We start from the raw sequence: 12,817 nt of genomic DNA, 5'->3' as shown, positions 1-12,817 counted from the left end.
AGAGGACAAGGTAGCACTCTGTAAATGAGGGACAAACTTCTCTATACATCATATGAAAAATAGCTTTTCAAGTTATGAGCAATAGCCCTTTATTTTCCAAAGACATTATTAGAATTCATGTTATGGTGAGTCATCAAGACTGATACAAATGATATATAGCCTCTCATTTATAAATGTTTTGTTACAGACATCACTTAGGGCTTATTAAGCCATTTATATATGTCTCTACAAGGTGTTATACTAATGCAAAGGGTATTGTTTTATTAAAGGACTGTTTCCTATTTATCATGTTCGATAATAGTACATTCTGGTGCAATGGCAATTAGTACAAGTGTTGCTAAATTGTTGTTGGGCTGCTTTAAAAAAATGTAATATGAGAGTTTAGCTGAAAGAGTTTACATGGACACAGAGCCTGAATAACGCTTTCAGAGATTACCAGAAAAATGATGTAGGGTAACCACTCGCACAAAACCAAAAGAAAAGTAAGTATGACATCAATGTGGCATCACCAAAACAGACATGGATAAAATTTGATAGATTAATTTATAGATTTCAAAGCAAAGTTAGAGATTATGTCTATAACATGAATATAAATTCCAATAATCTGAATGTAAAAGATTAATCTCTAGGCAGTCAATATCTTGGATGTTTAGATGGATGATCCCATGCTCACTATTTTTTTAACAAAGATCATCTTCAAAGAGAGCCTTTGCCTCTGGTTTTTCCTAGTGATGCATTTTCTCAATTTTTGTGAGGAGATGCTTTAAAAAGGAAATAAAATAGAAGAGCCAGCAAATTGAATCATTCAGTTTTTATTGTTAATGATTTTCCTACTCCTACTCCTGCTTATTCCCCAGCATGCCACACCAACAAATGTGGGGCTCAGATAGGAAGGCTGTGAGTTGAGAGGAAAAGCCAAGTGAGCATCAACAGGCCAAATTAGGGAATGGCTCTTATACTTGCAGAACTAAAATGGTAAGGGGCAGAGCCAAGAAAGTATAATGACTGCATATGTATTGTAAAACTAGAGCCTTTGGTTAATGTGTTGCAGCTGCACTTCTTCCTTTTCCCCATTTTATACAGCTAGATCCAACAGGAAGGATCTTCTCCATGTAGAAATGAACATTTATATTTGGGAACAGGATGTCCTGAGCTTGGATCCACACAGAGAAGAATTGGCTAGAGAAGGATTTTGCAGCCCTTTGTTCACTCTAATCTGAAGATATGTCTTCAGTCCAGTCCTAGGAATTAACCTTGGCATGCTGAAGCTAGAAGCAACTTTTCTCTTTCCTTTTTTTATGTGTCTTTCCCAATAGATCCCTTTCCTGGAGTAGAATCTCCAGCAGCCTAACAAACGTTCTGTGCACATGTATGTCTGGAGGGTTTGGAAAGGGAGAGGTTTCTAATCAATTGTACCTAGCAGGGGATGATTAAGGTGTCTGAGCTGCAGTGTTTTGTAAGCCAGCTGTCAAGACCAATTATTTCTGATGGTGCTTGACGGATCTTAGCTTTTCTCTTTTTCTCCTTTTTTCCTAAAGAGATTTTCCCCCACCTTCTATTTGTTGTTTCAAAGGAAGGTCATGGAATAGCACATTTGGGAGGGTCGAGGGTAAAATTGCCTTCAATAATAGTGTAAAGGTGACAGCTTCCTTTAATAAAAGCTGATTATCAAACCTTTGTCTGAATCCAAGAGAAGAACCCAAAGATCACACTCTGATAAAAGCAGCGGGTTTCTTCATGAAGAGAAGGTAACAAGCAAAGAGAGACATTTCTAGAATAGATCTGACCAAGAGCTCAGGACACAGAGTTCCAAGTACATCAGAAGTCACTGCTACCAAATATATTTAGAGAAAACAGCTTGAGAACATATATATATAGCAACTTCAGAATAAGTTGCCATTGCCCTTCTTCACACCCTGCTTTTGCTGGTGCTCCTGTTCCTCTTGTTACTGTAACTGTGTTGACCTAAGACAAATGACGTTATGAAATATCTTTATCAGGCTACCCCAAGAAATACAAAATTATCTGAGCAAGCTTTGAAAACTGATAACTTGCACAGATAATTTTGTTCACTTCTGTTTGGCCTGATAAAGTTATTACTATTATTGCAATTACAGCTACTACTAATACTGTATAAAGAAATGTACCATACATGCAAGTAAACCTTCTGGCTGTCTTGCTTCTAGAGGAAATATCTAAGATGAGTTTGAAAAAAGATGTGGAAAACAAACCCTTTGAGGAACAGCTTAGGGGGCTGGGTATGTTTAACTTGGAGATGATTTCGAGCTGATATAATTGTCTTCTTTAAATACCCAAAGAGATGTCATGTAGAAGATGGAGCAAGCTTGTTTTCTGCTGCTCAGGAGACTAGCAAATACATTCCACCTAAACATTAGAAAAACATATTGACTGTAAGTGCTGTTCCTCAGTGGAAAGTAGGTGGGTTCTTCTTCTGTTTTAAACAGAACATGGCTCAGGAGTTTAGCTGTATGGTGGGCAGTGGAGCAGAAGAAACTTTTGGTTTGTTCAATCAACCTACAGTCCAACAGCAGTTTGCAGGACATATTATTCCACACTATGTACATGTAATAACTACAAGAAGTATCTGGTAGGCAACAGTTAGGGCAAAATATGGTGGGTACATGGGATTCTCCTCAGACATGACAAGTAACATTTTTTTTCCTTTTTCTTATTTCCCCTTTTCTTACTTTCTTCATCTAACAAAGAAAAGTCCTGAACAAAGCTACTGCCACCTTCCACGAGAGTGCTTTATTTCCCTAATAACAGAGAGCAGGCTGAACTGGCGAGACACCTGGTCTTTAAAAGACCAGTTTTGGCTTCTAATTTCATAGGGAATGGTTTTGCTAATCTTAGTTATGACAGGTGAGACATTTTTGTAGCAGTGACACAGTCATTAAGACTGAATGATTGTGAAAAATGACTTTTTTAGGGGTTTAAGAGCTAGGCCATTAAAGTGGTCTATGTTGGCCAACAAAAGAGGGCTGTTAAAACTCATTTTAAATTAATTGATTGTCAATTCGGTAACATTTAACAGCATTTCAATAAATCTGTTTAAAGTAGGAAGAAAGTACTGAGAATGCTCCCCTCCTTCCCCATGCGCACAGAGAAGAATAACTCTCAATCAATAGTAGAGCTCTTGCCAGCTACTTATTATGAATGTGAGATTGCTTGATATTAAAATTTAGGTGCACTTCCAGAAGCCAAGGACCACTTTATTGACTACCACATTTCATGATCTTGCAGCTTTAAGACTTTCATTGTACAAATTCTATATTGTACACTCAATCTTTCTGCTGTACAGTCAGTAGTGGGTTTCACATTCACTTCCCATCTGACAAAAAGGATGGCAGATTATCACCCAATATGCCACATAGACACCTTCACCATCCTGCATTGGTTTCCTTAATTCAATGAAAGATGCAACCAAAACTGAAGAAATCTGATGAACAGGAAGACTAAGGCACCGTCTACACTGCCATATGATTGAGGTTATCAAAGCAGAAAGTCCACATTATCTGCTTTGTACTGGATTATATGAGTCTACACTGCCATATAATACAGTTTAAAATAAATAATCTGGACTTTATATGGTAGTGTGGAAGGAAGGGCCCATAGTTTCTGGAGCATCTTAAGACAAACCTATCAGTATGGCATCTTTTCAAACATATAAACAGGGCTATCTTATTTATCCTTTAGGGTTATTTTAAAACACAACAATCCACGAGTACTAACCTAATGATTTCAATAGGTGAGCAACCATATCCTTTAACAAGATACTTTGATCCTGCTAACACTGGAGGCAAATCTAGCAGAAATGCAGGAAGAGCTGCTTATGCAAAGGGAGACAAAGCAAGCTCCATTTTTATTATCCTCTGTGTTATATCAGTGGAAAATAAGGAATCTACCAGGTTTTGACTAGTGGGTACTGCTTATTTCTTATTTTTCATTGGTGTATTTTAAACAAGGGTGTTTTCATGGACACATGTATTGTTTGAAGTACGTTTCATTTTTATTTTTACTGTAACCACTTGGAAGGCTTGTGTAAAGGCAGACAAACATCCTTGGTAGTCTGAACATTCAACAGTTGAGACATTCCTTCCTCCAGAACATTTTTAACCATGGTTAGTGAGATCCAAGTACCATGAGATTAAACCAGCAGGTATAAAAAGCCTAGCAATTACTTTGAAAATCTACCAGTCATGGGAACCTGCAACTATCCAGATGATGTTGCACTGCAATGTTCATTAGCCCTGACCAGTATAGCCGAATAAGGATTCTGGAAACTGCAATCTAACAAAATATTAACAGCTTCAAGTAGCTTACACTGTCACAACAACTACTACTACTACTACTACTACTTTAATTTTATACCCTGCCTTCAACTTCCCGAAGGGACTCAGGGGGGCTTATGTGGGGTCGAGCCCAGGTAAATACAATAAACAAAATAAAACACATAAAATGAAAAAGGATGCGCAATTATAAAATTATAAACATTAACATATAAAGATAAAATGGCAACTTTAATAAAACAATAAAAAATGCAGGTTGCCATCCAATACCCCGATCAGATGTACGACTGACCTGGAGGACCTCTGTCTTGTCGGGATTGAGCTTCAGCTTGTTCGCCCTCATCCAGCCCATCACAGTGGCAAAGCACTGGTCCAGTATCTGAGGGGCTTCCTTGGATTTCAGTGGAAAAGAGTCGTAGAGTTGGGTGTCATCTGATTAGAGTTGGCAGAAAATTAATCTTATATTTGAGGAAAAGACAGAAAATGCTGTTAACATTTTTCTACCAGTCAGTTTCACAAAGTACATAGGCCAAATCTTTGTTCCACCAACAATTCATTGCTTTGAGAAAGCAGAAGGTGATGCATATGACCCATCTAATCTAGTATAGTCTAATTTTAGATAGCTAATTCCACCAGCCTTTGCCAACGTAGCAAATGGTGCAAGAAACCATAGTTCACCCAGAAGCACACCAAATCTCCACCTTTGGGCCATTTCATGCTACCCAATTATCCCACTTAATTTGTTGTTCTATTCTATGGAAGCTTGGGGTTTGTGGTTTAGTGAGGCATTGAAGTGTTCTGAGTGAGAATTCTAAAAGCCCCTTCCTAAACTGCTGATTCCATAGGATGGAACCATGATTGCTAAAGTGGAATCATGTCACTATAGTTCTGCAGTATGACTATGCCCCTGGTCTTCAAGGAGTTTACAAAAGCAACTTTTGCAGCCCTACTAAGAGATGCCAAGAGTTGAACCAAGAGTTGACTTTTAGGGGGTGCAGCATGTGTTTTGTCACTGACTTACAACTCAGTTACTTCTTCTAGATTATTCTGATATGCCACTGAAGTAAATTGCTCTATCCTATGTTATCTCATGTTAGGAGACAATCGGAATTGTTTTTTAAACAAAGTATGACAGCCTCAGAAAAGAGAAGCTCCTCAGGAAACTTGGAAAGGTTATCCAGCTCACTGACACCTGTATTTTCAAGATGATGATTCTCCCAAGGTAGCATTCATTAGGTTTTCCACCTCCCCTTCTGAGTATATGGTGGCTGCACCTCCATTCCAGCAGCCAGGACATTTGGGGAATTTATGGTGTTTTGCATGAAAAGTTCTACCCAGGGGCTACTTCGATTTTATTTCTCTCCTCCTCTCTCATTCCTAATTATGCCCTTTGGTCTTGTCATTTGCACTATGTAGGAAATAATGGCACACACTGAGGTGACATTTTCAATATTTGCAGAGGGACTTCTTTCTCATGTATGCTTTTTTGTTTTTTCTAATATCATTTTCTCAGCATTTTCTAAATGAAAAGCCTGACATATTTGTCCTAATTAGAAAAAGTTTGTGATTCCTTCAGATGCCACTAGACCACTGTAAGAACCTTAGGGAGTACTGAAAGGGGGCAGGGATCTTGAGCAGCAAATCTCCCACCACGGCAGCCAAAGAAAAATGAAACGTGATACTCTCTCTTCTTTATTACCTTGATACCTGGATTCATGAGGAAATTCACAGTTGGGGACTTATTCTGTACAAAATTTGCATTTAGTTGTTTTGCACAGGAAGCAGAATTTTATGCATAGAAAATAATATTTCTACCCAGAAATATTATTGTATGTATAGAGAATGCTGCTACATATGCAGAACATGTATTTTCTGCACAAAGGTATTTGCGCAAATTTGGCTTAATAGTCTCAAAGCGCAAATAGAACTGTACAATTTTCAAAAACTTCCTTACAGTGAGAAAAAACCCCAAAAACTATTTATTGCATCCTTTAAGAAGAAAATGGGTGAATAATAACTCCCCATAAGCATTATATGGGCCACTATGGCAGATATTTGTCCTGAGGTCTCTTTATGGTTTAGAGATTTTAGTAGGACTTTGGGAAACCAGGGTCCCAATTCTTGGCCAGCCATGGAAACCCACATTGTGGCTTTGCAAAAATCACATTCTCTCAGACTCAATGGAATGCAATAGCACAATCCTTCTAAACAAATCATGTCAAGACAACCCTGTGGTAAGGTTGCCATAGTCAGAAATGATTTTATGATGGCACATATACACACACACAGAAACACCCAGTTCTTAGCAGGATCTATTGCACTTTTAGCATGTCAAGTGGAACCTAAATATCCCACAATTCAGATCTCATCTTTTCTTAGAAGCTAAGCAGGTTAGTACTTGGATGGGTAACTGTCAATGAATATCAAGAGCAGTAGGCTATATTTCAGAGGATGGAATTGGTCAAACCACCTATTCCGTGCCCTTTGAAATCCATGGGGTCATCATACGTCAACAAGCAACTTGAAGACAGACAGATCCGCACGCACATACACACTTAACTGGGACAGATGGACCTGGGACTGATGGACAAAGATATTGATGGACAAAGATTTGCTGCCTCCTTCAGATAAGAAGCTGAATTGCACCCTGGATTTTCCCTGACTACCTATTCTGGATTTGTTGGCTGGGGATGGTGGAAGCTGTCATACTCCACATCTGGAAGGTAACGGATTGGTTATGGTTGCTCTAAGCAGAGTTTTGTTTGTTGCCTAGAACACTGTATCTATCCGTAATTGCTGTGATGGGGGTGGAGATCATATAGAGCTACCCTTGCTCATCTGGAATTCAGCATATATCCCCCCTCCCACACAAACACACAATTCACTGTTCTTTGTCCAGCAAAGAGGAAAGGATAGTCCAATTACAGCCTTTTCAGATGACAGTGTCTATAGCAGTATTACATTATAATAGCTGTGGCTTCTTCCTGTGTTGTCCAAGGTTTGGCAGTTTGGGAAAGTGTTAAGTGTCTCTGGCTGAGAATTCAGGGTATCCTTTTCTACACAAGTTCCACAAGATTCGGCCACAGCAGTTAAAGTGAAATCATGGTGCTATAATTGTGCAGTTTGCAAGGATTATTCTGTGAGCTTTGGTTCACCTTTCTGAGCAGCTTGATTTCTACTGCTCCGGAAGCTAGAACCCAAACCAGTGGATTCAAATAAGAAGAAAAGAGATTCCACATTAGAAATAACTTTTTTGACATTAAGATTGCTTCAAGAGTGGAATGAATTACCTTAGAGGGTGATAGATTCTCTTTCTTTGGAGGCCTTTAAACAGGACTTGGACTCTCAAGAATGCTTTATTTGAGTATTTCTGCATGTCAGAGGGTGAACTAGATACTCCTCGAGATTTCTTTCAACTCTAATTCTCGTGAAGTTTTTTTGTTGCTTATCATGGTCCACTTTTATAAATGTTATCTGAATTCAGAATTGGTGGGGAGGTTACATTTTAAAAAAAACCATTTCCATATTCTCCAACCTCTGGACCATTAGTGGAGATTAAGAAGGCTGACATGCTTCTCTGAGTGCTTCCAGACAATCCTAAAACATGGGACAAGGAACCGAGTTTTAAAAATATGGTACCAGAGAGGCAGCCCTGACAGAGAGATCTGAATCCCGGTACATCATCCTACGCCATTCTCACAGCTGTCTTTTGATCCAGAATAAGATGGAGGGTGGACAAAGGGTAGATGGAGGACATCCAATGGAATTTTTTAAAAAAAATATATTCTGGAGATGTGCATATGAACATATGAAATGCAGCGCATAACGGAGTGATCAAAAGTTTTTCTCATTATGCAGTGCATAACAGAGTGATCAAAAGTTTTTTTTCATCACTGTCTTCCCCCAATTCTTAAGTCAAGCTCTCTTTAAGATTGTAAAGTGTGAAAGACAGAATTTGATTTCCTTTTCCATTCTGCTTTCCTGAGCCATGTGTGCCTGAATTTAACAGCTGATCAGCTGTTTCGGGCTTCACAGATAGTAGGGAGGGAAGGAAAGCACATGTTTTCCATATCTGCAGGGATATACAGCATGAAAAGGTGCCCTTTTTTCAGGAGGAATCGGGTTTAAAGGGTGTCAGGTATTTCTTCAACCTGAAGCAGAGTTTGTCAGCTCAAACCTTCAAGTAATATTAAAGTACTGTCTAAAGTATGTGAGCAATACTTGCAATAAACAGCATTTATAACCTGCCCTTCTCACTCTGAAGGGGGCTCAGGTTGGCTCACAACAAGACACAATTCAATGCCAAATATACATATAAATGCAGGAGCTTCTTTCCACAGGAAGGCTTTATCTTTTGTTGCAGCTATTTGCAGTATTCATGGCTCTCTCCCGGATCCCCCAATTCACCATACATCATCACATCACCCAACACCAACTTATTCTGTTGGTATTCTTATATACACTTGCATGCTGTAATGTTCCACTCATGTATTCATTATCTTATACACCTGATACAAACCTAACTTCAAGGTTTCATTCTCCTCATGCTTAATCACTGTAACTGTGACTGAGCACTAACCAAAGCCCTTTGGCAAAGATTCATTTCTCCTTTGGTAAACACCAACTGATTCAATGTTGTACAACTAGGTGTGTATTTGCACAGACCTCTTACCCAAGTAGAGTGACTAAAATGATCATAGGTTTGGAAACCAAGCTCTTTGAGGAACGGCTTAGAGAGCTGAGTCTGCTTAGCTTAGAGAAAAGAAGGTTGAGAGGAGACAGGTAGCCATGTCTAAGTATTTGGAATTATGTCACATTGAGGAGGGGGCAAACTTGTTTTCTGCAGCTCCAGGGAATAGAACATGTAGCAGTGGATTCGAATGCAAGGGAAATGGATTTTACCTAAACATTAAAAAAGGACTTCCTGATGGTAACAACTGTTACAGAGTGGAATATGCTGCCTCAGAATGTAGTAGAGTCACCTTCTCTGAAGGTTTTTAAGCAGAGGCTAAATAACCATCTGTCAGGAGTGATTTGACTGTGGGTTCCTGCATGACAAAAGCTTGGACTAGAGGACGGTTGTCTCTCTTCCAAATCTATAATTCTATTAACCAATTCAGCAACTCTTTCTTTAACCTTTTTTCAGTAGATTTACACTATGCCACAGATATTGTAGTACCACAGCTACTGATTATAAGGAAATGCATAGTTTCTGGCTGTTTGGAGAGCTATGTTCTCCTGTTAAAGCTTGCTGAGATGTTGAAAAGGCATTCCTCTCAATTCTGCAACCTTCACAGCCATACAACCATGGCAAAGTAAATGGATGCTCCCAAAACAATTTATTCAAAGATGTGCTAGTGACTTACTGTGTATACATGTGCCAAGACATATGATATGCTGAATAGGTTTGATGTTGTAGCTTGTAGCTTTGTTAATTTCCATATGGAACTATATTAAATGCAGAGACCTGTTTCTGTTTGAAGGACTGCTTTTAATCAGCTGCCTTTTTTTGCTGCGACAATAAATGATATTGATCTCCTTCATCTATATGCTTCTTAATTAGCAACAGAGCACTGGGGATGAGAACTTGCCCAAGCTGGCATGGGGGAAAAACAACTATGCTCCTTTGCCCAGAACTCTGCCTCTGTGCAAAGAAAGAAAAGGAGTCATATAGATAATGAATGAAGGGAAGTCTCCAGAAAGTATCTCAGTTGTAAGAACATCTAAAACTTGTTCAGAACCAATGACTCTCTGTGTCATACTCATACATACATAGCAGAGGAGACAATGTGAATCAGGCAGGTATTAGCAAAAAAAAAAAAAAAAGGATGAAGCTTGATGAATAAGCTTTATCAGGTTTTGGAGGCTCTGGTCATGGGGTAGAAACTCTGCAAGAAAGACTTTTTCTGTCAAATCTGCCCCTCAAAGTGATACACTGCCAGCAATCTCACCTTGAGAGGATCTTCTTATGCCACAATGATTGGAGAGGTGTTTCTGGCCTTTTTTTTTACATCACAGAGGACATCACACATCTGCTTGATGCATTCATTAATCTGTATCTGGAAAGTGGAGACAATAGAGAACAACTACAAATCCCTCCCTACTCCCTCATTGCTAGGCAGTGGGAGGTCTGCCACAGACAGCACGGGAATGTGAAAGCATAACATGTTTCCAATAAATGACACTGCAAAGGCATCCAAAAGGAAAGCAACATCATCTGTCTTGTGCATGGTAAAATGATACAGCCAGGATGAATCCATATCTGTTTCTTGAAAACAATTATTCCCATGTTTTTATGGGCATGGGTCAGTTTATTGCACAGTACATATGTACTGTATAGGACTGCAATTCCACTTTACTGTCATGATAGCATTCTGTAGACTCCTGGAATTGGAAGTGTAGGAAGGGGCATTTGAAATTCTCAGCCAGATCTCTACTGCCTCCCCAAACTACCACTCCAAGGATTCCACAGAATGCAACCATGGTAATTAAAGTGTAATAATTATGATCTAATTGGGTAGTATGAAAAGGTGATATACAGTCCTAGATTGTTGCAGCATGAAAGGACTCCAAAGCTGCCCATGCCAAAAGTCACTGGCAGGCTGAGTCCTTCACTGAGGATTTCTCTTGAGGGTTCCTGTCTATCATAGTTCCCTATCCCAGCCAAAGGATGGCCTTTCCCACACTGGGTTTGTAGAACAGTCCCTCTGTAGTTAATTTTGATGGGCATCTTCCTACTCTTCTATGTCTGCAGCTTCTGGTTGACATTGCCATAAATGGCCTGTGACCTGCCCTTGAGCACTGCAATATCTTATACCCTTGCTGCTTTTAGGAAGGGACTGAATACAAATTCTATATATAATAGAAGGAGAGGGAGAGAGATTGAGGAGTGTGTGGGAGAGAGAGGTGTAGTGGTTTGACTGTTAGATTATGATGTTTTTGTGTCAGGAGTGACTTGAGAAACTGCAAGTCACTTCTGGTGTCAGAGAATTGGCCATCTGCAAGGATATTGCCCAGAGGACACCCAGATGTTTTGATGTTTTTACCATCCTTGTGGGAGGTTTCCCTCATGATGCTAAAAATTAGGGTTCAAATCCCCACTTATCATGGAAATCTACTGTATGACCTTGGATAAGTTTAACTCTTTCAGCCACAGAGGGAGGCAAAAGACAAATTCCCTGTGACCAAATCAAGTCAAGAATACTCCATGATAAGTTCACCTTGGAGTCTCCTTAAGATTGAGGCAACTTGAACACACACAACTCCAATATGCCTTTTTCCTATCCTTGAAAAAAAGCATGGTACACAATCAATAAATCAATCAGTCAATATCTATTGAGAGATATACATATATTTTAAGTTTGTGAAATGAAAAAGAGTTTGGATAATCTGTATTAAAGATTCTGTATAAAACAAGCATCTTTTTCACTTATGAATGTAGTGTATTGTTTTTGCATTTGTTCTGTTTTGATCAGGTCGGCTTTCCCAAAGATTACAACATGTAGTTCAATATGGGATGTGGTATATCATTCCTTCAAAAAAAATAAATCTTGTTTTGCTTACTCTAGCATCTCTAATGTTTTAATTGACTTCATCATTTTAAATGAGTAAAACAGCTGAGAAGATTCAGAACAGTTCATGGCCCGGTCTTTGCAAGAGGGTGGTCCAGTCTTACTCTCATGGAGATTTGATTCCCAACCCTTTAGGTGAAACCAACACACCCTGGTTGCTTCTCAAAATAGTTTCTGAAAGCCTGAAATCTGTGTGCTAATACAATCAGCTCATCTTTCACTCTGTTTTCAGGAATGTCTAGTATTTGCTACATACATAGAGAAAAAGAGACATAATGGCTAATGGCCTAAAAACTGACCTTAAGTGCTATTTGGGAGCACTTGGAAATTGACAATAATGACACCGTGATCCAGGGCAATTACTTGTCTTTGCTAATCCCTGAGCTATTGGGGCTTATTGGTCCTTATGGCATGTGTATGGTGCTCAGACAGAGCAGGCCCCTTAGGCTGCCAGGGAGAGACCCTGTCCCCTGCCTGTGAACCTGCCACCTGCTCTCCAAAGGTGTCAAAATGTTATTAATCTGAGTGCACCCAGTCTGGATCTTACAGGACAATCTGAGTGCCTTGGCTGCTACTCTTTCATTATGAGATCATCTGTGCAGCAGATGTTGATCAAAGGCAGTGGCTTCATTTCACAAATATTTGGGGGACTTATAATTCAGTAGGGACACCTTGAGTTCTCTTTGATGCTAATGGGGGGGGGGGGGGATCCAATAAACTATCATTGTTTTCCTTTGACATCTTAGATTATGACTCTTGCATTGCAATTTAAGTGACATGTGGTTCTCTAATCTGTTCTCTAATCTGTAAATGGCAGCACAAGACTTTCCTGAAGGTTATTTAATATGGTTGCCACATCAGGTCTTTCCCAGGATCAAAATGTGGGACTTAGGAACTTTCAATGTCACTGAGAGTTTGGCATGCTGATGATACAAG

Source organism: Anolis carolinensis, chromosome 2, assembly GCF_035594765.1.
Source record: "Anolis carolinensis isolate JA03-04 chromosome 2, rAnoCar3.1.pri, whole genome shotgun sequence".
Classification (NCBI taxonomy): Eukaryota; Metazoa; Chordata; class Lepidosauria; order Squamata; family Dactyloidae; genus Anolis; species Anolis carolinensis.
This window is presented reverse-complemented; position numbering follows the sequence as displayed.